Genomic DNA, 27,927 nt, shown 5'->3' on the forward strand with positions numbered 1-27,927 from the left:
GTTGTTTTTCAATAGGGTAATGATTAAATAGGTAGATAGGAATAGCCTACAACAGAATAAAAATGGCAGATGAATATATGCACCTACTTATGCATATATTCAGGAGACAACAATGGCCCTAAAAGTCAGAAATCTGGGGACCAACAGATGCTCTGGTTAGTTTGCAAACAGTTAACTTCTGTCTCTTCTGTCTCCACATGTTTTTATCTATATTCTGCTTCTAATTTCCTTGTGATTTCTTCTTACTAATTTATCTCTGTGTGTCTCTTTATCATTCAGATCTTACCCAAAAGTTGTTCCCACAGAGTCCTTTCTAGTGCTCCTTTATCACAACAACCAGTTTTATTTTATATATATCACTTACCACTATGTGTTGTAGCTGCCAGCCCCTGAAAGACACATGGACCACCAGAAATCAGTGAGTTATAGAAAACATGCTCTTTATTCAGCCAGCTGGGTCTGCCAGGGGTACGCAGATCCCAAATTAAGCAGCCCCGAAATGTAGAGGTACAAGGTTTTTAAGCCCTAAATCCCATTCCTCATTCTGTCTTAAACACAAAGGTCTATTTTTCTCTTATTCACTACCTGTCAACCCACAGGTCGGTTGTGCAAGCAGGGGTACAGAAGCAGAAAGCTTATTGTTAGAATGTTATGTTCCCATGGGTGATAGCCTATGTTCCTATGGGCGATAGCCTATGTTCGCATGAGCGATAGCCAAGCAGTAATTTTCCAGCCAGCGCATGTGTAAGTTATCTCGAAATCACTGTATTTACTTTCTTAGTGTCTGTCTTTTGTACTACAGTGTTAGCCCCAGGAGAGAAAAGCCACAGTCTATCTTGTCTATTGTCACATGTCCACTGCCTAGAATAGTGCTAGAACATAAAAAGTGTTCAATAAATAAATGCTTAAGCCCACCTAGCTCCTGAAACACTGCCAGTCTCATATAGGAATAGCTCTCAGTCAGGGTTTGCATGTACTGATCACCGTGGAGTACAATAAGTCCTCACTCAATATCTACAGTTTCTTGGAAACTATGACTGTAAGCAAAGTATAAGGAAACCAATTTTCCCATTTAAACAAGAGTTAAGTTCCTACAGCATATTTCCGATCACAAAAACATCACCAAACTTCTAAATAAAGACCAAAAACACTTGTACTCTTAAGCACCAAAATACATATGAGCTATACACACATTTAGGAAAAGATTAATAAAAACAGGATAATTCTTTTCCAACTTCCTCATTCCAGTTCAGAGTCACAGGTGGCTGGAGCCAATCCCCAGCAGCTTGGGGTACAAAACAGGAGCTAACTCTGGACAGGACACACTCCCATCACAGGGTGCACTCACATACACACTCATACTCACTCACATTGAGACAATTCAGACACTCCAGTTCACCTCATGTGCACATCTTTGGGACATGGGAGGAAACCAGAGTACCCAGAGAAAACCCATGCAGACATGGGGAGAAAGTGCAAACTCCACACAGAGAGTGGCCCCAGCAGGAAATCTATTTTTTTCTCATCAACATTATACAAAACAATGTTGAATGAAATGATGTTATTTGAGAACCTACTGTAGTCTGATTATGCTAAACTGTTCTACCTGACCACTTCCTAAACCACAAGCCAGCACATTAATTATCTTTGGCTTCAGAACAAATCCTTAGCTACAGGACATCATTAAAACTGGCCAGCATCTTGCATCATCTCTAGAAGATATAAGATGGTTATGAAGATATAACATCAATATAAAGTGTTCAATACATTTTAGTACCCTTCCTGTATTTAGCATGACATCGAGGCCCTTCAATATCTGAAATGACCTGTCTCCTATCTCTGCGTCTTGAAATCCCACACATTCTTCAGAGCTTAACTCTCTAGCAATTGTCTTCATTGAGCTTATCTGGATTTTCCTAGTCCAAATTTACTTCCCCCTTTTATACATCTGGTAGAACACCTAACAAATTCTGCCTTGTGCTAACTTCATTGTGGATATAGGTCATAAAGATTGTGTCACACATAAAAGACTAGTAAAATGTTTATAACTTGTTATGTAATGAATATTTTGTATGAGAGAATGAAAGGCTCACTGAATATAAATCCAGAGGTCATAAATATTTAATTACAGTGGAGTTAACATTAGATACTAGAGTAATAATATAAAAAAAATTGCAGGAAAAAATATTCTATGAAATGAGATTATGTGGGCATGTCTAATAGCTAGATAATCCACCATGCTGAAAACATATTTAAAATGAAATCACTCTCCTACGCCCAACAGAATCAGTGTTAGTTAATGTCATTGTAAACTGAAAATTCAGAAATCCAAACATCTGTGATACCTGACATTCAAGTTCAGTCATGTTCTGGTAACCAAAGCTAACTCCATTATAATTGAATTATACTCCTCCCCAGAAAAAGAAAAAAGAAGAGCCTCTAAGTGCTTAGATTCTCAGAGATGCTACATAAAAATGGGGCTGCATCTGTTCTGCACTTAGGCTAACTTTAAGATAGCCTAAGGGAGCTGGCCATCTATAAAACTACTGCCATGACTACATTAAACATCTAGGAAAGGCTGTGCTATTTATAAGAGTGCTCAGTTATAAGGTTTAATAAATATTTAAGTCTGTAAAACAGGTCTATTGGTGCTTGTTCTAGCTTGCCTCTTTTTCATAATCCTAGAATCAAATTATAACTCTTTTCACATAATAGATTAACTACTCGAGAGTAAGGATTCTATCACTTTCCTCTCTGTATCCTCCATGGTCTCAAGAAAGAATTTGTAAATTATAATTATGGATTTAATTGAACAGAAAACTACGTCAAACAACCTTTAATTTTAACTATCTAAAATATGTAAGGTAAAAAACTTTTTAAAGATCCTTATATGAATAATGAAAGGGATGCACCTTACCAAATGTTGAATCATATCAAAAACCATAAACTATGAGGCTGGCACAGGAATTAAACAGAACAAATTAAAGAGAAAAATCCAAGTTTGTATAGGTATTTAGTATGTAGTAAAGGTAATATTTTAAATCAGTGAGGAAAAGCAGATTAATTTTAAAAATAATACTGAGATCATATTTTCATACGATTTGATAAAGCTGATTTAACAGTCCTCATTATTGTTATATAAGTGGTATTAATTAAAAGTTTACAAGTGCCGATCAATATTTCGTCTAAGTTTTATATAAAGCAGTGCCAAAAAAATTCACTAAGGTGAAAAAACTAATATTTAGCTTACTTAAATCCTGTGTTTTTAAAAAAAATCTGTTTTTTCTAGGACTTAGCTGATAACTGACATTTAATAGGCACTTAATAATTATTTATTATACGATAAAATGGATGACAAGTAAAATATGTTTTACTGTATAGTTTAAAATAATTTTTTCAGACTCGTAAAGTATACTAAATAACTACTCTATATTGTTTTACTACCATTCCAACTTTTACCCAAATGCACCTAATTACTTTAACATTAATTTCTAAGTTAAATGTTTAATATCTCTATTCTTATATGTATTTAGTCCTTCATAATTAACATTTGAAACAATATTTTGATATTTGGAAGTAAGGATTTCAGAGCAATTGTGTTTGCACACAAACTACAAAGGGCTAATGCCTACTACTTGTGTACCTAGCATAGGAAAAACACACATTAAGTAAGGGCCACTTTCTCCAGGTTCAGATTCTACTTTATCTTGCTCCAACGGATGCAATTTTGCTTTCTAGCTCTTTAAAGCATATTATACAGAGGCTGGAGAGGTAATGAAGGGGATTAAAAGGATTTGAGCTTTTTAGTTAGACAATCCTGCTGTAGAATTTGAGCAATTTAATCTCTTTTAATCTCGTTTCCTCATTCGTAAAACAGTGATAATAACAGAAATGCCAAGATGTAAGAAGATGATTATCAAGTCTTCAGAATAATGCCTGGTCCAGGCATAATATCTTTTGAAGCCTTATTATTAAATTTTTATGACTTAAATGAAATGATACATTACAATTAGCTATTATTAAATGAGATGGTGCCATTATTTTAAGATAGAAGCTAAAAGACTTGCTTAACTTAACCTTGGGAAATTGTTCCAATTTAAACTTGAGTGCATTAAAGGGATTTCAAAATCCAGAACTGAATTATGGCTTGGGGTTCTAGACGCCTAGCCTAAGGATGCTTCTCTCTTCTTTCCTCTGGATAGGTTTATCAGAGGCTAAAGGAGAATATTCTAGGGGGACAATAAGGAGAATATCAAGGACCTATTTTCTCTGGTCCTTTGTACTCCACTAGGTCTGCTCATGTTACTCTCCTTTTCTTCTCGTTGTATATTCTAAAGCTGCCCTGAGTAACATGACCCGAAAGACAGCACAACAGCAAGGAACGAAGAGTGATATAGCGACTGGCGGCTCGGTGATACTGTCTGCAAATCACCTGCAGAGCAAATTTGAGGAGATCGACCTTTATTTTGGAGGATTTATGGATATGAAAACTCTGAAGACTGCTAAAGAGTTCAGTGAAATACTGTTTGTTTGTTTGTTTGTTTGTTTTAAATGAAGATGCGCAGAATGTAGCCTTATTAATTGTGAACTGATGAGATAAACCAGCATGTGTAGGTAACCACGAGATAACAGATTATCAAGCAATCTAGTGATAACCATCCAGAAGAGCTTAAAGTACAGCAAGGAGAAATCCTGAAGGCTTGAAAAGGACAAAGCCTACTGTACTAATTAATTAACATTTATGACAGTGTCAGTCCATTAGTGATAATGAGGAAACATTGAATTTCATGTATTTGGACTTTGGTAAGATGTGATTCTTTCTTCTTGTAAACACAATAGGACCATATGGTCTAGAATCCAGTATTACAGAGAGAAAATTGACAGGATATCTTATCCAAATCGTTAAAAGTACCATGGCTGCCAAAATGTGCCAAATAGAATTACTTAAGGATCATTCTAAGGAATTTTTATCATACTTACATGTGACAAAGATGAGACATTTAACAAAAACCAGCAGGAGTTTTACTCATTCTTACAGCTCTTGAATTATTGCTTAGAAATGGTAATAGCCAAACCAAGGTACACCTTCTTAACCCAAAATCATATGTCAGAAACAAACACATAAGAGATGGCCAATACACAGACCTTCAGATGGGAAAAAAACAAAAGTTGGGTGGGAAAGAAAAGGGAGAGAGGCAGAGTGGTAAAAAAAAAAAAAAATCCAAATAATATAAACTATTCTAAATAGTAATAAAAGAAATGTAAATTTTAAGTATTTATAGACACAAATTGATTCTTTTAATGTAAATTATATTTTGAGTTGATCACAAAATGATAAATGTTCAAACAGGACACATATTAAATCATAAAAAATAAAAATTATTAACCCAAGGTTGAAATAGGGGCCCAACATTAAGAAGAAAACAGACATTCTTCTAATAAAACTGAGTCAAAAAGAAAATTAAAATTACGTGAACAATATTTGGGAAATAACTGATGTGAAAACAATATATGAAGATGGGCTGCTGCTAAATCTGAACTTATAATTATAATTTTGTACATATATACGTATTTTACATAGCTTATATCATATTGTATATCAGGTTTATATAATGATTTTTCCATTAATATTATGTCATATGCATTTCCTCATGTCGTTAAAATTCCTGGTAAGCATAATTTTCATGGCTGCATACTATTCCATCATAAAATGTGCCATAATTTATATTATTTGTTTACTTTTTTATTGTGATAAAAAAATGCATAATATGAAATCTAGCTTCTTGATAAATCTCTGTACAGCAGATCTCTACAAGTTTTACATTTTGCATGACCTAAACTAAACTCTATACTTATTTCCCCCTATCCTCCACCAGCACCTGTCAACCACCATTCTACTTGCTGCTTCTGTGAGCTTCACTACTTTAGATACCTCATAAGTGGAATCATTCAGTATTTGTCTTTCTATGACTGAATTGTTTCACTTAGCATGTCTTCAAGTTTTATCTGTGTTGTAGCATATGACAGAATTTCCTCTTTTTAAGTTTGACTAATATTCCATTGTTCATATATACTACATTTTCTTTGTCCATTCATCCATTTAGGTTGTTTCCATTTCTTGGCTATAGTGATTAAAGCTGCAATGAACATTGGGGTGCAAATACCTGTATGAAATCCTGTTTTGAATAAATACCTAGAAGTGGAATTGCTGGATAACATGGTAATTCTACTTTTAATTTTTTAAGGAACCTGCATACCATTTTCCAATGGTGCACAAGGGTTACAACTTCTCCACATCCTCGGCAACATGTTATTTTGTTATTTTTTGATAATGACCATCTTAAGTGTGAAGTAATATCTCACTGTAGTTTTGATTACATTTTCTTGATGCTTAGTGATGATGAGCATCATTTAAACACCTATTGGTCATTTGTATGACTTCTTTGGAGAAATGTCTATTTAAGTCCTTAGCTCATATTAAAATTGGATTATTTGGGAGTTTTGCTATTGAGTTGTAGGAGTTCCTTACATATTTTGGATATTAACTGTTTTTCAAATTTGCAAATACTTTCTCTCATTCCATAGGTTGCCTTTTCACTTTGTTGATTGAAAGAGCTGAACAGATGCCTCTTAGTCTGATATAGTCCCACTTGTCTATTTTTGCTTTGTTGTCTATGCCTTTGGTGCCCTGCCCAAAAATTTAATGCCAAGTAGAATGCTTTGAAAGTTTCCCCTTAAGTTTTCTTCCAGGAATTTTATAGTTTCAGGTCTTATGCTTAAGTCTTTAATCCATTTTGAGTTGATTTTTGTGTTGGTATAAGATAAGGATCCAATTTCATTCTTTTGCATATGTATGGTCCAGTTATCTCACCACTGTTCATTGAAGAGACTGTCCTTCCTCATTGTATACAGTCTTGGCATCCCTGTCTAATATCATTTCCAGTATATATGTGTGGGTTTACTTCTAGGTTTTCTATTCTGTCCTACCGATATATATGTCTGTCTTTATGCCAGCACCATACTCTTTTGATTACTGTAGCTTTGTAACATCTTTAAAGTCAGGAAGTGTGAGGCCTCTAGCTTTATTCTTCTTTCTCAAGATTGTTTTCACTGTCCAGGGTCATTTATGGTTCCATATGAATTTTCAGATTATTTTTTCTATTTTCGCAAAAATGTCAGTCTCTTTTTTTTTTTTTGCAAATAACTTGAATTTTTCAAGTCTAAGAGGAATGACTATATCTTCCTAAATGACACAAATGAAATGTAGTTAAAGTCTATGCTGTTTTGTGTAACATTTTCTCACTTCAGTAAACCTGTGTCAAAGATTTTTAAATTACTTTTTATTGAAGTATAGTTAAAAAATGAAATTATAAGATATTTAAAGTATAAAACATGATGACTCAATATAGCCATTGATATCTTGATAGGGATTGAACCAAATCTGTAGTTTGTTTTGTGTAGTATGAATATTTTAACAATATTCATTCTTCCAATTCATGAATACAGACATCCTTTGGTTTATTCATATCTAATTTCTTTCAGCAATTGCCATAATTTATTGAATCATTCTATTTTAAGTAGGTTTTTAGTTTGTCCCTATTTTTCTCTATTATCTTTGTGCATGAGTCTTTACTTTCATTTCTGATTACTTCCTATGGTAGAGTCCAAAAATAGAATTAACTGTGTCAAAGGCTATAATTATATATATAACTGTATATAAGATTTGATTAATGATAACATAATGCTTTCCCAAAAGTCTATTTCAAACTACATTTCTGTAAGCTAATGTGTGTGCCCATTTGCACTGAACTTTGACTATAATGAGTAAGAAGAAACCTTTAATGTTTAACCCATGGAGATTTGGAGGACTGTATGTTAGCTTCAGTAAAATCAAGTCTATCCTGAATGCTAGTTGTGATTTAAATCGTTTCAGATTGTAACACCAAAGTGATTAAGGTTTAGGAAGCTTTTATATGGCTTTTGAAACTTCATGGCATAAGATAAAACTTAAATGTGAGTCAAGAGCTTTGTATGGAGAGGCAACAGAAATTTTATAATGATTTAAAATGCCTTTTGGATCTCTGAAATAGAACCCCAATTAAGAGAATTTTTGTGAAGCAGATAAAATGAAATTAGTTATGTCAAATATCACCAAGTGTTAAATTCTGCTATGTAACTGGTAGTGATAATTTACATGGGAAATGTTCCTTTGAATCCCACTTGAAATTCTAGAGCCTAAGTAAGGATGATTCTGATCATTATGGGATAGATAACGTAACTTAATTGTTAATTATAGGCCCTATACCAAAATTCTTAAGTCTCAAAGTCTTCAAAAAACAAAAGTTCTTTTTGACATTTGCCACAGACTAAATGGGTAACAAATTCAGATCTGAACTTATAGTCCTTATTTATCGCGCTTTGTGTGAACTTATATTTAAATCAGATATATTCACTTCTTTGTTTATAAGGAGGTTCCCAGACTCTGATGAAAATGTTATATAAAATTTGCCATATGCTCTCATTTACCTTCCTGAAGTCTGAAAAATTTTGAGTTCTAAAATATATGAAAATTCTTGGGTTTCTGATAAGGGGTTCAGATTTGTAATTGTTAAGATTTTTATGCCAGACTAGTCTAAGTGCTTTATTTATTTTAACTTAACTCATCTCACAAAACTTATGAGAACAGTACAGAGGTTATTTCCATTTTACTGATGAGGACAGTGACACACAGAAAAATGAAATAACTTGCAAAGCTAATAAGGGATAGCACCTAGATTCATATCATGGCTTCAATCAGACAGCTGGACAAGCTCAGCAGCATTTTGAATGAGATCTCGAGACTTACTTTCTTAGCAGGTAGGTAAAATCAGGCTAGTTTAATGACCATTCGGTTTTCTCATTGTAAAATGAAAATAATGTTACTAACTTAGAAGCAACTTAGATGTTACATCAATAAAAATAAAATATCTGTTTGGATTACCTAGGACCATATTTATACCTTTTAAAAAATATATCCAAACAAAATCCATTTTTTTCTTTTGCTATGGTTTGATCTATATAACAGTGTCTGACAATAGGTAATCAATAGATATTTCTTGAATAAACGATGTTGTAAATTTATAAAGAGTCAGCCACATGTCCCAAATTGTGAAATCTTGTTTTTGCATCCATGTGAAATATATATCACTGAAAGTCTTGGTTGATAATGGCAGATTATAAAAATGTTAATGGGTTCATTGACTTCCTGTAAACAAACAGTAGAGTCCACAGTCCATATTTCATTAGAGTTATACTGAAAAAGATATCACTCTATATCACTTTATCTGGCAATATGTCTGACGAAGAGTAAAAAATTAGAACTTTCCTTCTCATGTCGAGTCTCTGGATAACAAGGAGAAGGGGTGCAGTTGAATGAACAGAAGTGAGTCAAACTAGGCTGAATTTTAAATAACTGAATATGATTGGAAAGTTCTAGGAGTTGACTGGGATATCATTAAGAGATGAGTCAGGGGGATTTGATAGAAGAGTTGAAGTCATTTAGAAAAATATAAGCTTTATGTTTATACTATTTTGAAGAGAGCCTGTTTATTAAACTACTCATGTATATTTTTCTGAGCTCTGAAAAACTTTGAGAGACCTTAAAGATTTTAAGAACTCATAAGATACTTTAGAAGAAAATAATTTATAGCACATGTGAATCACCTGATGTTAACATTAGTAACAAATAATGTGCCAAAACTGACACATTATTTGTTTCACTTAATTTTATCGTGCTAAAAATATCACTTGTGAATTGTGATTAATGATTTATAATCAAAACAATAGAACACCTGAAGTATGTCCCTCCTTCAATTTGTGCTTGGAAAGAAAAACTCCTACTCATATCTCAAGAGCAGTACAGATCAACAAAATGAAAGACAACTTACAGAATAGAAGAAAGTATTTGCAAACTATATATCTGATAAGAAATTAATAACCAATATATGTAAGAAATTCATACAACTCAATAGCAAACAAACAAGCCAAGCCAAATAATCTGGCGAAAAAATGGCAAAGGACCTGAATAGACACTTTCCCAAAGAAGATAAAGGGCCAACACGTATAAGAAATGATATTCAACATCATTAATCAGGGAAATGCAAAGCAAAACCACAATAAGATATCACCTCTCATCTGTTAGAATGGTGTCATCAAAAAGACAAGATGCTAGTGAGGATATGGATGTCATCAAAAAGACAAGTGCTAGTGAGGATATGGAGAAAATGGAACATTGTACACTGTTGGTGGGAATATAAATTAATACAACCACATGGAAACCAGTATGGAGGTTCTTCAAATTTTAAAAATAAAATAGCCATATGATCCAGTAATCTCACTTCTGGGTATATAAAAAAAAAAAAAAAAAAAAAGAAAAATCAAATCGTCATCTTGAAGAGGTAGATAAGTCCCCATACCCCTCCCCGTTCACTGTAGCCTTATTTATAAGACATAGAAACAACCTAAATATCCACTGAAGGATGCATGGGTAAAGAAAATATGTTATATAGAATATAAAATATATAGAATATTATCCCACCATAACAAAGAAGGAAATCCTACCATTTGTGACAACATGGATGAACCTGGAGGGCATTATGCTAAATGAAATAAGCCAGACAGAGAAAGACAAATATTGTATGATCTTACTTACAAATGGAATCTAAAAAAAACTAAACAAAACTCATACTTGTAGAAACAGAGAGCAAATTGGTCCTTGTAGGGGTAAGGAATGACTGAAGGTAGTCAAAGGGTGTACAAATTTCCAGTTATAAGATGAATAAGTTCTGAGAATCTAATGTACAGCATGGTGATTACAGTTAGCAATACTGTATTCTATATATGAAAGTTTCTGAGAGTAAATCTTGAAAGTTCTTATAACCGCCCCCCCCACCAAAAAAGGTAACTTGTTAGGTTGATAGATGTGTTAACCAACCTTACATGTGTTAACTAACCTCATTTTACAATATATATGTATATCATTTTGTGCACCTTAAACTTATATAATGTTATATGTCAGTCGTATCTCAATAAAGCTGGAAAAAAAGAAAAGAAAATGTTTTGGAACTAGATAGAGGTGGTGGTTGCATAACATTGTAAATATATTAAATGCCACTGAATAGTTCAGTTTTCAATGGTTGCTTTTATGTTATGTCAATTTTATGTCAATTAAAAAAAAAAGGAGACCAGAACAAATGTCACCATTAGTAAAGTTATAAATAATATACCTCCATATAATTTTGTTACAATTATCTGTTTATGCTTCTTTTTCTCTAACTGGATGTATGTTCTTTAAGGATAAGAACTACATTTTATTTATTTATTTATTTTGTATCCCCTACCTAGCACAGTACCCGACACATAGTAGTCATTTAAGAAGAAATGTTCAAGTTAATTACCGAATTAAATAAGTCACATATATTTCTCATCATTGGAAAATTAAACTTAAGTTTTGGATAACTAGCACATTTTGAAAAAATCACTGATGTTCCTGAGCATGAAGTACTAACTGAATGTGCTAGGTTATTGAGACCTTTTTTCATCAGTTTACAGAGCTTTACCTAACAGAGCTGATAATTGACTCTATTGCTCACAAAATTGCTGATGCTAACATAGCTGTTAAACTTATGAAAAGCAACTAAATTGTGTTGGCTTTTTAAAGATCACTCTGTTTACTTCAGGCTGTGACAAATATATTACTGTGAAGTCAATGAACATTTTTAAGACTTCTTAATTTCCCAATAACGTGATAGTGAACTGCATGGTGGAATATGACCTAAGGCTTGCAATTCTACACGAGTGTTTAATTTCCTCAAGTAACTCATTAACTACCTGTATTATAAATATAAAGTACATAATGATTCTGGAATGACCAAATAGACTAATAAAAGTTTTTTGGAAGCGGGAAATCCTTCACACTTTTATGCTGTTAGAGTACTCTACTATTTGTGAGTTGTCTTTATTCATTGTGATATTCTCTCAAGTTTTCCTTTGTGTAACAATTCCAACTCCAAATGTGGTGCAGTTAGGTTTATAAAATCTTCATTCGAACTTCGTGTTGGAATTCATTCCCCATAACTATGGAACTTTCAACTTCATATACATTCAAATACGTGTGTAAAAATATTCTTCAAAGAAATAAACATAGTGATATAGTGATGAATTAAAAAACATTCTATTAGAAAACATAAAATTAGATGATGAAAATTAAAAATATATATATCAGTAATTTAATTAAGTGTAAATAAACTAAATATTTTAATTAAAAGACAATTTTGTTAGTCTGGCTAAAAAACAAAATAGAAAAAATCTAACTGTATTATGTTTCCAAATAACACATATTAAAATTAAAAGGGATCTATTTATCATCTATCTATCTATCTATCTATCTATCTATCTATCTATCTATCTACCTACCTATCTATCATATATCTATCATCTATCTATCATCATCATCTATCATCTATCATCATCTATCATCTATCTCAGGCAAATATGAACAAAATGGAAGTGTAAGCAGTTATTTTAACATCAGATAATGCAGACTTTTGGGCCAAAATTATTTGTTAGATATACTACATAAAAGATATAATTCACAAACAAACATACACCAGAATTAAACCTGCATTTATTTATTTGTGTAGACTGAAATATATGATGCAAAAAATGATATAACCACAAGAAGAAATATTCCATTCCATCATTATGTTGGGACATTTTAAAATTCACATAGTATGACTTGCCTCATCATATTTTCTAAGAGATGATTGATCCTGGTGTAGTATATCCTTTATCAGCTTCATTTTGGGCTATTTTAATACGTTCATCTAGATGAGTTGAATGATTAAACATTTTAAGGATAAACATTAAAAATGGTATTTTAACTAGAAGCAGTATATTTAGGTACATTCAAGTACTTTTCCTAAGGTTCCAAGTTCAGAAGAGAGGTCTGGGCTAGAGATATGATAATGGGAGTCATAAATTGTCTTTGATGCCAATAGCATGGATGAGATTTCCTTGGGACAAAGTATAGAGTGAGAAGAAATACATGTAAATTTACTTAATGCCGATCTTTAGTGACTAAATAGCAATGCTTGAGCCTACAATGAAATTTAAAGGAATGACCGTAAATAAATAAAAAGAGGAATATCAGGAGAGTGTGTTAACATGAAAGCCAAGAAGGAGAGAGTTATTTTATAATGTGTTATTTGTAATATTGTTTATTACATATGTGATAGTCAAGATATAACTGAGCAGATTATAAATTTTTATCAGTGTCTAGGATGAGTCATTCTGAGAATCTCTGATCTTAGTGATTGACTAAAACTCAAAGTTGCAACCTATATATTATTGTTGTAATAAAATGTATCACGTGCTTTTAATTTAAAAAAAAACCATTCTATTAAAAAGCCAATTTGTTCAGATTCTTATATGTGATGGTATACATATAAGAATTTAACTAAAGTAATATTGGTATTATATGGTTATTTCTTAGGTTTACAAGTTTGACTGCAAGTATCTTCTGGTCTGTTGGCTTGGATAAAGTATCTAATGTAAACATAAAATTTCCTCAAATAAAGATGAAATACTTTCAGAAGTGGTATTAAGTGAAAACCCAGCTTAGTAACAATCTAGACACTTATGTCTGTCTTATTCATTTTTTGTTTCCTGGCCACAAATAAAATGCCAAACCCAAACTAATTTTATAATTTAAGTGTATTTAAACTGAACTGCAATTAAAGAAATTTCTTTCTTTTTGATACATAACTATGTTTTCCACACATAGATGAGTAATACCTTAATCAATGAAAGTAGTAAGTTACATTGAACTGAGTTTAAATCAAATCTTCACAGGATTGCTATTAATTTATGATAACATTAAAATAAAAACCAAAGAATAATACTCTTTTAATGAATTATAGATAAATATACCCCAAAATCTAGGCTGAATATATCTGTGCCTCCTGGGAGCTAAAGTAATATGTTAGTTATTAATATACAGATAACAATTATTGAACATTACTCTATGCCAGCCAGTGTCCTATACATTTTATGAATATCAATAATTTTTACAAATATTCTTATGAAAGAGTATTTGTACATAACTCTCTTCAAAGAAAGAAAAATTTTTTTACTAAAACTTAGTGATATTAGACAACTGAGTCTATTTCTAAAGGATATTTCCAATGTAACAATTATTTTCAGTTGTAGTTTTACAAATGATATATAATGCTTCTGTGAAATTCTGTTGTCAGTTCTTGGAAAGAGTGAAGAAGAGCATGTCCAGAGAAGGTCGAGCAGGTTAGTGAAGCATTTCCAAATGCTATTGCTTATGTAAAGTTTAAAGTCCTTGTGGCTCTTTAGTAAAGGAAAAGAATATTAACCGTCTTCAGATATTTGAAAGGAATTTTGCATAGAACAGATTAACTTTTTTTTTTTTTGTATTGCATCGAGGCACAAATAAGTGAAATAGCACAGGGAGACTTTATGAGTGAATGAGTTCCATTCTCATTGCTATAAGCACTCAAAATTAACATTACCAGGGGAGCGAGTTTGCTTTTGTTCTTTTTAAATATATTCAAAAATAAGTATAAAACAGTTTTACCAAAAAAAATGAGAGGGAGGAAAGCAAGCAAGGAAGGAAAATGGCAGGAAGAAGAAGAGAATGGAAAAATCGCATTTTTGCAATTTCTTTGATTACTTTAAGAGGTAAATGCTTAGTAATTTAAGTTAATAGTCACTATTTTCTAATGAGAATAGGAAAGTTTTGTCCCATCTATGACTTGGCAAGATATAAAAAATCAGAAATACAATCACATAAAAAAAGACACAAGATATAAAATACCCAGTGTTGATGAAAGTATATATGATGGGTATTCTCATATATTTCTGGTAAGAGTATGTATAAGATGATACATTCAAACAAAATTACCATTTTGACAATATAAAACACTTATAACTTTTATCCTATAGTTCTATTTCTGTGCATCTATCCTAATGAGATAGTCTTAAATAGAAGCCGTGAGTACGAATATATTAATCACAGTGATTTTTAAATAGTAGAAAAAAATGGAAACTATATAAATTCAGTTATAGAAGAATGATACATTAGCTACAATATCTTCACTTGATAGAACCTTATGTGTCATCAAAAGATGTTTTCAAATAATGTGTACCAGTATAGAAAAATATTTATTGATATATGAAAACTCAAAGAAGTACAGTTCTAATAGCCAAAATTTTCTTTTAATTCTAATAATTTACTTGGCTCTTCTAAAATTGTTAATAAATTTCTATTCATACACCCCAGTAATACTTCTTATATCTCTTTTTTCTCTCCTTTTCAATTTTCTATAAGCCCACATCACTTGGGAGTCTCTTATTTACACACACACTTTGATGTTCTCATTCCCTTTTCTCAACTGCTTTCCCTTTCTCTCCATTCCCTCTTTGTCAGTTATTTTTTAAATAAATCTAGATCAACTAGCTTTTCTCTTCTTCCCACCCAGTCTCGAATTTTGCATCTCAAAAGTCCATCAATCCAGTCTGGTGGAATGCCTTTTTCTCTGAAAAGGCAGACTGGAATAGAAAAAACAAAGTCAACATTCTCTCTTTTGGCAGAGGGAGGTTATTTATTTCATATTAAGATTTTTTTTATCCTGTTCAATTTTGAATAGGTTAACAGAATTTAAGATAGCAAATATTGAAACTTAGCATCAAGTTCCAAGTATTGAAACTTGATATTCAGGTATTATTATCAAACTAGTTTTTTTGTTTGTTTGTTTAAATGCATAAACTTAAACATATTCCCACCAGAAATCCATCACGTATACTTTCATCAACATTGGGTATTTTATTTGTCTCTTTTTTAATGTGAAACTAAGAAAAATTATTTTAAAATACTGATAAATACACAGTTATGATAATTGTAACAGAAATGAAAATGTTATAGTATAAAGAACTAGAAAGGTCTTCCAGATGGAGAGCTAGGATATTGCTATGGAGGAGAACCAAGGTTTGCTACCTCAAAATATACTGTATAGGATTTTGATCAGTTTAAGTTGGTTATTTTTTAGAAACAAAAGACTTGGAAAGAACCTTTGATCATCCACCTTTCTCTGCTTAAAGGAATAGAAAAACCTACCTAAAGGAAGAAAGCTATTCGCTTTAGATATTTACCTTAGCATATGTGAGTTAAGTGGCAGACAGGGAGGATCCATGCAAACCTGTTTATCAGACTCCCTTCTGTGCCCTATTGTTATTGGGTGGCCCAGCAAGAATTTGTTTACCACGTTTGCTCTTTCTCATCTACCTGTGATTTCTCTATTTTCTCTTTGAAATCCAAAACCTCTGCCTCTGCTCCTTAGTCCACTGCATCCTCAGGGCTCACATTCTTATAAACTCCCACATGTACATATGTAATAAATTTGGTCATTTTCTCCTGCTAATCTCTCTCATGTTAACTTGATTATTACTCCAGAGAGAAATTAAAAAGGTGGGAGAAAATTTATCTTTTTCTGCCTCCACACTATAAAAATGAAAACTTCTATTGGAACTGAGCAGGGAGTAGAGTTTGCCACCCCAAAACATGTCTTTCAAGATTCTTTTAAGCTGGTTGTTTTCAAGAAAGGAAAGACTCAGGAAGAAACTTTGACTTTCTCTCTAATTGCCTAAAAGAATTTAGATAGAATACCTGCTCCAAGAAAGGTGCTATCATTATAGGTAACTATAGTTTAATATGAACTAGTGTGTGATAGACAGGGAGGAACCTAGCAAGGCCAGTTTAATCAAAGTCCTCTCTGTCCCATTGTTAAAGATGGCCCAGTAAACATTTGTTTACCAAACATTTGCTTTGCCGTAACCATGTAAATTGTCTTACTGCCCTTTGAAGTCCCAATCACAAACCCCCTTTCTCCTCAACTCAAGGTGACATAGAAACCTCAACCACCCAGTTTATCCTCGGGTCTCATATTCTTATGAAACTCCCATATATATGTAATAAGTTTGGCCATTTTCTCCTGTTAATCTGTCTCATGTCAATTTGACTATTAGGCTAGCCAAAAGAACTTAAGATAGAAGGAAAATTATTTTTCCTCCTCCATAGAACTGTATCCCAGGATCCTGCCAATCCCTTGCTGAGTTACACAAGTATGATTTACATATACCCTAGTTATACCGAGGGGCCTAGTTACACAGAGTGCTGAAGTAGCCAGTTGTTAATAGGGAATATGTCAAGAGGAAGGAAAACAGAAGTAAGGGCTTAAAAATACTTAAATTGCTTCCTTGTTTTTGATTTTTTTTAAGTTTCCATTTCTAAACATAATTGATATGACTAGAGCCCTGCTGCTCTCTTTGATTAAATAAGAAAAGCTTAATTGCTACTCTTTGCACCTCACTAGATACTTCCTGTAATAGCCTGTTTTCTGTTAACTACTTAATCGATAATTCAATTAAAAGTCAGTAGAATTATAAGCAGGTAGATGAAGTCTCATGAGGTCTTGGATTTACTTTAAAATACTTTAGGAATAAAAAGAAAGAAAAGAAGGTAGATAAAGCCAGCTTGACGAAATACGGATAATTATTTAATCTGCCTGTCGCATATAGTAGGGTCATTATACTAGTCTCTCCACTTTACGAATGTTTGAAAGTTTTCGTAATAAGATTAAAATCAGTAGTTACATTGAAGGCAATTTCAAGCTCTTAGCTTTAAAAAATAAAGTTTTGCTAAACAAAAATTTAACTTCTAAGGCCGAAAGTCTTTTTTAAAAGAAGGGGTTTATTAAGCCATTGTTAGCAAGTGCCAGGTGGAAAAGGCAACACATCCACCGACCTGGAGTTAAGGGCCGTTTCTATAAATCAAGTAGTGAGGTAGAAAGATCCAGGCTGTTTTGAAAGAATTTACATTGTCTTTAGATAAAAGAGGTAGGAGAAAGTAAAGCAAGGCCAGCTCTGGGATAGATGCAGAGTCCTCGAGGAAGAAGTTTTTGTTGTCCTGGACTGGCTAGGGGCAAGAGGTTGGAAAATTCATATGTAAATAGGAAGTGCAAGCTCAGTGGGGTTCCATGGTGCCTGGCTATTCTCTCCTTTAGGTAATCTTGGAAATAGCCACTTGGAAATTAATCCGAAATTCCATAGGACATTCAGGAATGTGAGCAGCCTTGTTAGCTGGCCCCTGCAGTTGTTAACTTATTAACCCCTTCTTGTGTCTTTCATCCTCTGGCCTGCTGTAATTTAATTTAGGATATCTCAGAATTTTCTCCTTTTGGTTTCATATTCTACCAATGAAGATTTTTTTTTTATTGTACATCTTGATTTATCCAAAACAGTATTTAAATTTCAGATATTTGAAAATTCTATCTGTTAAAAAAAAAGCAGCCTAAAACAGAGTCACTTGTGCTAGGCCCCATGTCAGCAAACCAAGACTTAATTGCAGTTTTAGTCTCTCCCAGGAATGTAATCTTAAACCAATAGATCTGTAATTTCCTGGTCAGCAGTAGTGAGGTTATCCACATGATAGACCCTTCTATCCTCCAAAGAAAGATGAAGTAATCTGTCCTTTTCCTTATCCCTCTTTCCTTCTGCCTATAAAGCCTTCCATTCTATACATCATCTCAGAGCTCCTATTTGCTAGATGAGATGTTGCCCTAGTTGTGAACTGTTCAATAAAGCCAATTTGATCTTTAAATTTACTCAGTTGAATTTTGTTTTTTAACAAATTCAAGGATAAAAAACATATGCATATGATAAATATCAGATTCAAGACATTTTGGTATTCGGCATACTTAGAAGTAACACCAACTTGCACTTCTTGTCACAAGTGAAAAATCCAAGATTTTTGATTCCAAGATTCTTCACTAGTTCTTTCCTACTCCCCACTGTGAAACTTGTGAAAGCTTGTTCTGTTCACCACATGACAGCCAATAACAAGGACTTGGGGAAAGAAAAGCAACTTTAATTGGAAAGCCAGCAAGCCAAGAAGATGGCAGACAACTATCCTAAAGTCCAACTTGAGAAAGTACAGAATTCAGGTCTCTTTTATGACAGGAGAAGAGAATGAAAGGAGTTTGACGTTAGGAAATGATTGATGATTGCAGACATCTGGATGTCAGCAAGGGTTCAAGGGGGAAGGTAAAACTTCAGACTCTGGTTCCCATGATCTCAGTCACGAGATTCCTATAAATCTTTTGATAAACAATCATTAATTTTGTACATACCTTCCTTATCTCCTTGAGGACGTAGTTTCAAGCTGGGAGGTTGTTTCAGTAATTTCTAGGCTATTGGTTAGATTTCTTTAATGATTAACATGTCTACGTGAAGGACATGGCAGAAGTTGCTAATTGACATGTCAGGCTTGAGCAAGATGGAATCAGAAAGACTGATTATTTTATTCAATTACACCATTTCACTCCTCTTTGTGCTCTTGTACCTCACTCTTGGATTTAGCCTCAAACATCCTTTTCCTTAATTCTATTACTCCCTATTGATTTTCATGAATGGAAAATAAGCTATGTAAGATTCAAGAGAAAGATGCTTGGATCGAAATTTGAGGCAAATAGCAGGAGTGGTGTTAACTAAAGGGAGAAGATAAAGAAATTAACATGTTTTGAGACCTCTACTATGGCAAAGGCCGTAGTATGATGGCAGAATTTTACATGTAGCAGAGTAAGACAGTTTTTGATGTTGTTTGCAAGAAGCTTATTATTTATTTCCTAAGGAGATATTTTTTTATCTAGTGACTCTTTATGCAAATTTCAGGTAGGCAGGGGTCTTTAATAAAGGTATAATATTCTACAGTGAGAACATAGCAAATATCTTTTATCACTCCATCAAATCTGTCAGTCACTGTGATTTCCTGGAAAGTAAATCTGATTACTAGGGCAGAGGTAGATCAATTTGCCTAAGGAGCTCAGGGCCTTCTGGGAGAGAATAAATACTAAAAAGCCTCTCTGGAGATAACCTCTCCTTCCTCTCTGAGATATAAAATTAGAGAGTGCTGTTGAGATGAATAAGGCAGACTTCATCCACCCAAGGGCTAGTGGTAGGGACAGGTAGCATGTCTCCTAAAATAAAATTAACGTAGAGAAAGGGGTTATTTGGACTGGTAGCTCTAACTCTAACAAGAGTAGGTAGAGTAATAAATATATTTATGCTTTTTCAGCATAAAGCATTAACTGGTACTTACACCCTTCCCCTGAACAAGACAAACTCTTACCTCATGTTGAATTTCCCCTCCTTTACCTTTCACTACTTTGAAATTATCTGGAAATTCAGCTCTTAATTAAATGTTTTATACCATACCGCTACTTTGTTAGGAAAATTACCTATGTATAAAATACTGTTGCTTGTATTTTGAAATGAAAGGAAAATAATTTAGAGTCAGTTGTAGTGGACAAAGCAAGAGGTGTTCAAATCCACGTAATCTTCTCAATGATTTCAGACTTCCTCATCCTAACCCTGATTTACTTTCCACCTTCCTTCCTTATCTGAATAGTTCTCACCCTTGATTTCCTACCTCAGGTCCCATTTTCCCCTTGAAATCTCACCAAGCATCTTACTTCACAGAGATGTTTTTCTGCTTTTAAATTCCTACCAAATTTCATTTTCATATTCTTGTTACGTTTTAAGTATACAAACTAAGAAGGAACTTATTTGAGAACAGTGACTGCATTCTAGATCTCTCTGGACTCTTCAGGGCTTTACTCTGGTGCTTTATATGTCGGTGAACATTAGACTAAAACTCTAATTTAGTCAGAACACATGAGTTCTTCCCCTACTGCTCTTTGGTTCTTCTTAGCTTATCAGGGACAACTGAAAGTGAATGTTAGGGCTATTACTGGTCTACCTAGCAACCAGAAGGGTTCCCAAGGATACACACTCTGAAGACATACACTTTTGATATGGTAATGAATGAAACTAAGGAGCTAGTCCTAAAACAGTACATTTCCATATAAACTGAAATCATATGTCAATATTGAAACTACCATATAATCAACTATGGCTTTATGGTCTCAAAAGGAGCTATTATTGCCCTCCCTATAATCAAACGTTTTATTTTAGTCACATCAAACAAACATCTCTAACTTTTAAAAAATGTAAAATGGGGACATTGTTGACTAAAAAATAATATCTACTAGGTGTTCCATCACCCAAAAGGATTTATTCGTGAAAAAGAAAGGGTTGTAATCCAGTGCATGCAGACATGGTAAGCCATGTGCACACTCTAGCCTGCATGTCAAGATGGAGGGGTATTTATAGAAGGGTAAAAGAAGTTAAGGGAAAGAAAAGTTAGGACCATAGAGCTTTATTATAAGCACAGTTCTTCCTGTTGGGTTTTCACGTGTAGGGTTCTCACCATTACATAGAGTAGGAGAACTTCCATAAGCCCTAACAACCAAACATGTACAGATAAAGCAGATTTAACAACATCATTCGGACATTTTCCTTAAGAAATGAAACCTTATAGGGTGGAAGCTAAGAGAATAGAAATAAAAGAACATATTTAAAAGTTATTTTATAGAAATTATGAAGAGAAGACAATAAATAAATGGATTAAGTTTAAAGGAGATAGATAAATCTAAGAAATTCAGTACACAAGGCTATGTGACTTCTTGAATAGTATAATCGACAAAAGCAAGTAAGTTGTGAGGGGTCTGAGAAATAATGTCTGTGATACTGTGATTTATAATAAGAAATATATATTTGGTTTTTGTCCCATTCCTGGCACAGAGTTCCCAAAATTCTTGTAAATTCATAAGTGATAAGAGCACTAGGAGCACCTTTTATTCTAATGAGGTGACTCTGGGTAGGCTCCTGGATGTTCCTGGATGGTGGTTGGTCACCAGAAAGCCCAAGCCAAGATGAGAAGTTTGGGAATTTTTAGCCCCACACCCCACATTCCAGGGGAAAGGGGCTGGAAAGGGAGTTAATAACTCATCATGCTTACATGAGGAAGCCTCCATAAGATACCTCAGAGGCCAAAAACAAGAATCAATACAAAAATGAATTCGGAAAACTCCCATAGAACAGAACTGGGACTGGTCTCAGGAGTTTGGGGAATGTGCCACACACACTGGCCAGATGTCAAGTTGCTATGAATCATAACTACTATGTGTCTTTCATTTTCCACTTTTAGAATAGGAGTTTTTCTTGCCATTGTCCTATCCCTTTCTCACCAATGTGTACTGGGTGTGGTTGGGGGGTGGGAGGTGAAGAAATAGGTGTTTTTAACTCACACATCTGCAGATCAAGATGAACTGAACCTGAGGAATCTCATCCACCTCTGGACCCAATACAGATGACAAGATCTTAAACTTAGAGCTAGCAGAGTAATGGGATGAGATTTGGGGGCAATAGGGAAGATGAATGCATTTTGCATGTGGGAAGAAGATAAATTCTAAGAGAGACTGTGGTAGATTGTTTCTAAAGATAGCTGCCAACAATTCCTTCCATCTCTGCCCGTGCATGTCGCTCCGCTGATCGAAAGATAGAATCTATTTCCCCACTCCTGAGAATTTGAGCGGGACATGACTTGCCTTGTCCCATAGAATGTATCAGAAGTGACATTCTAGAACATCCAAGCACAGGCCTTAAGAAGCTCCTGCTTTTTAGGGTATCCAGCTGCCTTATAAATAAGCATGGACTAGAGTACCAAATAGTGAAAGAGTAGGGATTTCAAGAGAGAAGTCTTGGCTTCCTGTGCTGCCTGCTAAGGTTCCAGGCATGAGGGAAGCTATCCTGGATATTTCAGCCCAGCTTAACTCCCAGATTCAAAAATGACTTCAGCTGACACTATACGAAAAACAATAAGCCATTGTCACTGAGCCTTGCAAAAAACAAAAAACAAAAAAAAACACATAATCATGAACAAATAAATGATTGTTTTTAAAAGCCACTAAATTATTGGGGTGGTTTATTATGCAACAATAAAAAGCTAAAATAGAGTACTTAAGAACATTTTTGGGATGGTGGAACACATTTGGAGAAACAGACATTGTTTTAATAATTAGAGATTCAAATACATTGAGTTTGTTATCAGAGTGGGATCTATAAACAGAAATGTTACACTGTCAAATTTATAACACATTTAAGGAGTAAAACAGGATTGTATGTTTATATAATACTTTAAGCACTGATTTACCCAAGAACTATTCACTGATAATCTCTTATTTGCCAGGCACTGCACTAAGGGTTCAAAGACAATGTGTTTCAAGATGACTTTAATTTAGCCAGTTAGCAATTTTCAGAATATTCTGTAAATATGGGTAGCTTCTAGGAATTAAAGGTAGGTGGGTCTATTTCTCCACTCCTCCACTCCAATTCCCAGTAGCCTTAATGTCAGAGGTATCTTACAACAAAAATTCTGACAAATGTACTAACATTTGTTAGATATGATTTTAATATATACAGAAATTATGGTCCTTCCATGATGAGAACACAAAATTCCACTAAGAAATACACATTAAGATTGTTGGGGAGCAAGAAAGAATTCCCCTACTCTATTCTTCTTTAGTCCTTATGGCTGTACTAGTTAAAAAATTGGCACGAGACTAAATTGACAGGAGAAAAAAACAATTTAATACATGCATACCGGAGACTCACAATGTGTTGCTCAGAACACAAAAAGTGAGGCTCAAAGAAATGATTGAAACTGGCCCCTTTTTATACTTTCTTAGACAAAGAATAGATTTGTGAGAAATTGACAGGACAAAGGAAGTTGGTGCTCATTAGAAGAGAATCTAAACAAGTTTGGGTATTTGTTAGTGAGAAATCTTAACAAAGTGTAAGCTTGAGGAGTAAATTCATAAAGGCATTGCAAGGTTTGTTTATACATATGTTTTCGACTCTGGATTTTGTAACTTGTGATAAGGTTGTCTCAGTTTTTCAGGATTAGGTAGGGCACCTATCATGGAGGTTTATTTCCTGTTTTTAGGGAGACAGAGGAAAGTCAGAGAGTTCTTCCTGCTCTTGTTGCTTCTGAGGTGATTTTAGTTCAAAATAATCAGTGTGCCATCTGGGCACTGACATGATGATGAAGCAAACCAAAATTCTAGTATTAATATTTTTATGGCAGGTTTGGGAATAATCTGTTTATCATTGATGTATTTTAATGTTTTATGTTTTAATGCTTTAAGGAGTTTGGAATCATAGATTATCCCTATGATTCCAATATAAAAAGTTTCATTGATTTAGATTAGCAATTTTAAGGCATAAGACATGTTGAAAGGCATAAAATAATGTTATTAGGTTTATAAAGAGTATTATAACTTTTAAAATAACTTGAGATTCAATATAAATATATGTACATATTAAATTTTCTAGATTTATGAGTTACTTAAATACTTGGGAAATTTTGCCAAACAACTGAAATATTGAACTAAAAGTGTAAATGGGACCAAATATTAATCAAAGGCCTCTTAAAAGTAATTGTTAAAATTTTTCAGATTTATAAATTAATAATTTAATGTATAAGTGAATTTAAAAGCTTATGAAATAAATTAAAAATTTTATGACTTTAATAAGTTAATATCAACTAATCTTTTCTTGAATCATTGTCAAGGACACTAAAATATTCTCATTTACATACTGTGGATTGAGAGTTCATCAATGTTAGGTATAGATTGTGTTGAAAAAGAAGAAAATGCTACCCTGTGTGTGTGTTCTTTTGCTTTCCTTTCTATTTGTTTAATTGAATAGTTAAAATTTATATTTCTAAACCTGAGTTTGAATGTTTAAATATTTTAATAAACTGCTAAGAGAGGAATTTTCTCTCTTTTTTTTTTTAGTACTGCTTTATAAAGAGCAGAATTGTCCAAAAGTGGCCCGGAGAACTCATTGTGGGTTTCCCAGACAATAGGCAGCTCCATCTCCCAGTGGATAGGACTGCAGTTGAACTTGGCTACCCGCTATCTTTATGGCTTCTTCTAGCCAGAGACTTACAATTTCTCATGGGTTCTAGGATCTCTAAGAAGGAGTGGATCCAGGTTTCCTATGCCTGAAATTTACCTATCTCCTTTGCTAACACTTCATTTTTATTTCCCAAATAAATCTTACTTAACCATATCTTGTGACACTGCACCTTTTTCCTCTTCATTTTAAATTCTACTGTTTGTGAATTTCAGTGCTATTACATGTCTCTTTCACATGCAGCTACAGAGGAAATTAATTTGAAATTTTATCCTTGTCAAACACAGTGGAAGTATAAGATATAACCCTGCAGTCACAATTATGTGTAAATGGAATGTAAGAAGCTTAGAAAGACAATTATAATAATTAAATTAGAAATTGTCATTCTTATCAGCAAATTATGACAGGTCTGAAAAATGTTAGTAATGTAGGGAAGAGGCAAGAGAACTAAAATGTTAAATTGAGCCATAGTCAGAGACTGCAATATGCTGATCAACCCTACAGCCAGACCACAAAGAAATTTGCAGAACAAAGGAAGATTTCTGCTGGGATTGCTAACAACCCATTTCCCCACACCATAAAGGGAAAACAGGAAAACAGAGCCTTTAAGTGGTGCCCTATACAAAAAGTTCCCCTATGGTTAAAACCATGGGGAACCTATGGATCAAAGTCTGGGAACTGTCAGCAGGCCTTTCATGATACATATTTCTTACATTTTCATGCTACATTCTTATCCTTCCTCACTGTATGCCCATATCAAAGGAAATGAGTAAACAAAGTCTTTAAACTGTAATTCACAGGAACTAGAGAATGCTATATGAATTACATTCCCCAAACATTCAGGGTCCTTCTCAGTGTCTTTACTCAGTATGCAGAAGATGTACTGTCTGGAAGTGTCCCTGTCTCTCCCTATTGTCTCTTCCCCTCTGAATCTCTCTTAGGCTCTCTAACTCTTTGCCACAGAGAGAAAAGACCACTCTCTGTCTATGGAGAATTACCTCTTCTCTGATAAACGTTTCTTTTGATTCTAACTTTCACATGTGCTTGAATTCATTCTTGGGCTCAGCCAAGGATCCTTTTCTTTTTCAGTACAGGGCTTGAGTTTCCCCACTCGGGGAAATTTGCTTTATCCTGAATCATTAGAATCAAAAGTGGCTATTGCTGCAAATTATGCTTTTGCACTTATATGATTCTTTTTCATTTACTCAATTAACTTGCCTTTATTATTAAATACAAGGCTTTCAAGAGCAAACCTATCTCAAGCTTGGAAAATTTAACCATCTAAGTTTATGGACATCAATTTCTACATGCCCCAGGGTGGTAAGTAGTTTTAGAAAGAAGACTAAAGAGAGCAGGCTGTGGTCCTGGCTCTGCCTTTTACCTGCTATGTGACTCTAGCTCATCAGTAAAGTGAAAATAGCAGAGCTTACTCAGCCAACCTGACAAAGTTATTTTGTAGTTTAGCTGAACAAGTGGATATGAAAGAATCTCTGAAGTTCAGAGGAGAGGTACTATTGTATTCATCACTTCATCACTGTTCCATAATACTGAACGCACATATTGCATCCCTGTGCCTGGAATATATTGCTCTTTCCTCTTTGCCTGTTGAAATTGCACTTACTATCTAAGTCCATAGTAAAGTACTATCACATAGAGCCTTCATTGAACACCCCATCTGAAATCTTCTTTATTCTGAAAGTATTTACTGATCATAGAATTATTTAATTCCTACTTGTTGCTACCTGGTATATTATTCATTTTCTTATAATGGCTCAATTGCATTTTTAAATATAGTACAATGTCATGTACTCAAGGTAGAAAGTATACAGCATTCATGTGCTGAGCAAACTTCTGTCTATCCTTTGCTAGGCAGTACCGGCGAGTGCTCCCCTGCCACTCCAGCCCCAGCCCCAGCTGCAGGCCCCATCCTCATCCCCAGACTGGGTGGCAGTAGCAGCTACCACCACGGCTCTAGCCCAGACCCTGGCCTCAGCACCAGCCCCATTGCTGACCCCAACACAGTTGCTGGCTGTTCTTGCTCTACCAGATCCCTTCCCGGCAGCCATGTGGTCGGGCTGCACTGGTCATTTTGGCCTCCATCACGGACAGCTGTGAGTAAGGCAACGAGGGCGCTGCCAGAGTCATGAGGACCTGGCAACTATTGACAAATAGTTACTGGGAACTATTGACAAACACTCAGTGGAAGACAACAATTTCTTTTCAGTACCATATGATGAGTTAGAAGATGAGGTTGTTGTTGACATGGAATTTGCTAAGAACATGTACGAGTTTCATGAGAAAGTCTCTCCAAATGAGCTCATCCTGGTATGCTACAGGCCATGACACCACAGAGCACTGTGCTGATGATTCATGAGTACTGCCTCCAACCCCATTTACCTCACTGTGGACGTGAGCCTCCAGAATGGCTGCATGAGCATCAAGGCCTATGTCAACACTTTAATGGGTGTCACTGGGAGAACCATGGGGTGATAGTGAAATATGCATATTATGACACTGAACACATTGGAGTTGACTTGATCATGAAGACTAGTTTTAGCCCCAACCAGGTGATCGGACTTTCAAGTGACTTGCAGCAAGTGGCAGGGTCATCAGCTCGCATCCAGGATGCCCTAAGCACAGCATTGCAGTATGCAGAAGATGTACTTTCTGGAAGTGTCAGCTGACAATACCATGGGCTACTTCTTGATGAATTTGGTTAATCAAGTACCCAAGATGGTTCCTGATGTCTTACAGACCAGGCTCAACAGCAACATCAGTGACCTGCTGTTGATGACCTGCTGTTGATGGCCAATCTCATACAGTCACACATTTCTCTCAATGATAAACTTGTAAACCTGTGAATGGGCCCTAAGCAGCACCCCTACCATTCTGGGCCTCAACCTTAAGACTCAAATGGAGTGAAGCAGAAATGGCTTCTTGTGATTTGAGTCAGTCAACTGCTTGTGACTCTAAATAAACATAGCTTCA

At 34.2% G+C, this 27,927-nt stretch overlaps 1 pseudogene; it reads left to right on the forward strand.

The window, feature by feature from the left end:
- The first annotated feature begins 4,351 nt into the window (after positions 1-4,351).
- Positions 4,352-27,800, forward strand: LOC120618603 (eukaryotic translation initiation factor 3 subunit F-like; annotated as a pseudogene).
- Positions 27,801-27,927: the final 127 nt, after the last annotated feature.

This window comes from Pteropus medius, unplaced genomic scaffold (genome assembly GCF_902729225.1).
Source record: "Pteropus medius unplaced genomic scaffold, Ma_sr-lr_union100, whole genome shotgun sequence".
Classification (NCBI taxonomy): Eukaryota; Metazoa; Chordata; class Mammalia; order Chiroptera; family Pteropodidae; genus Pteropus; species Pteropus medius.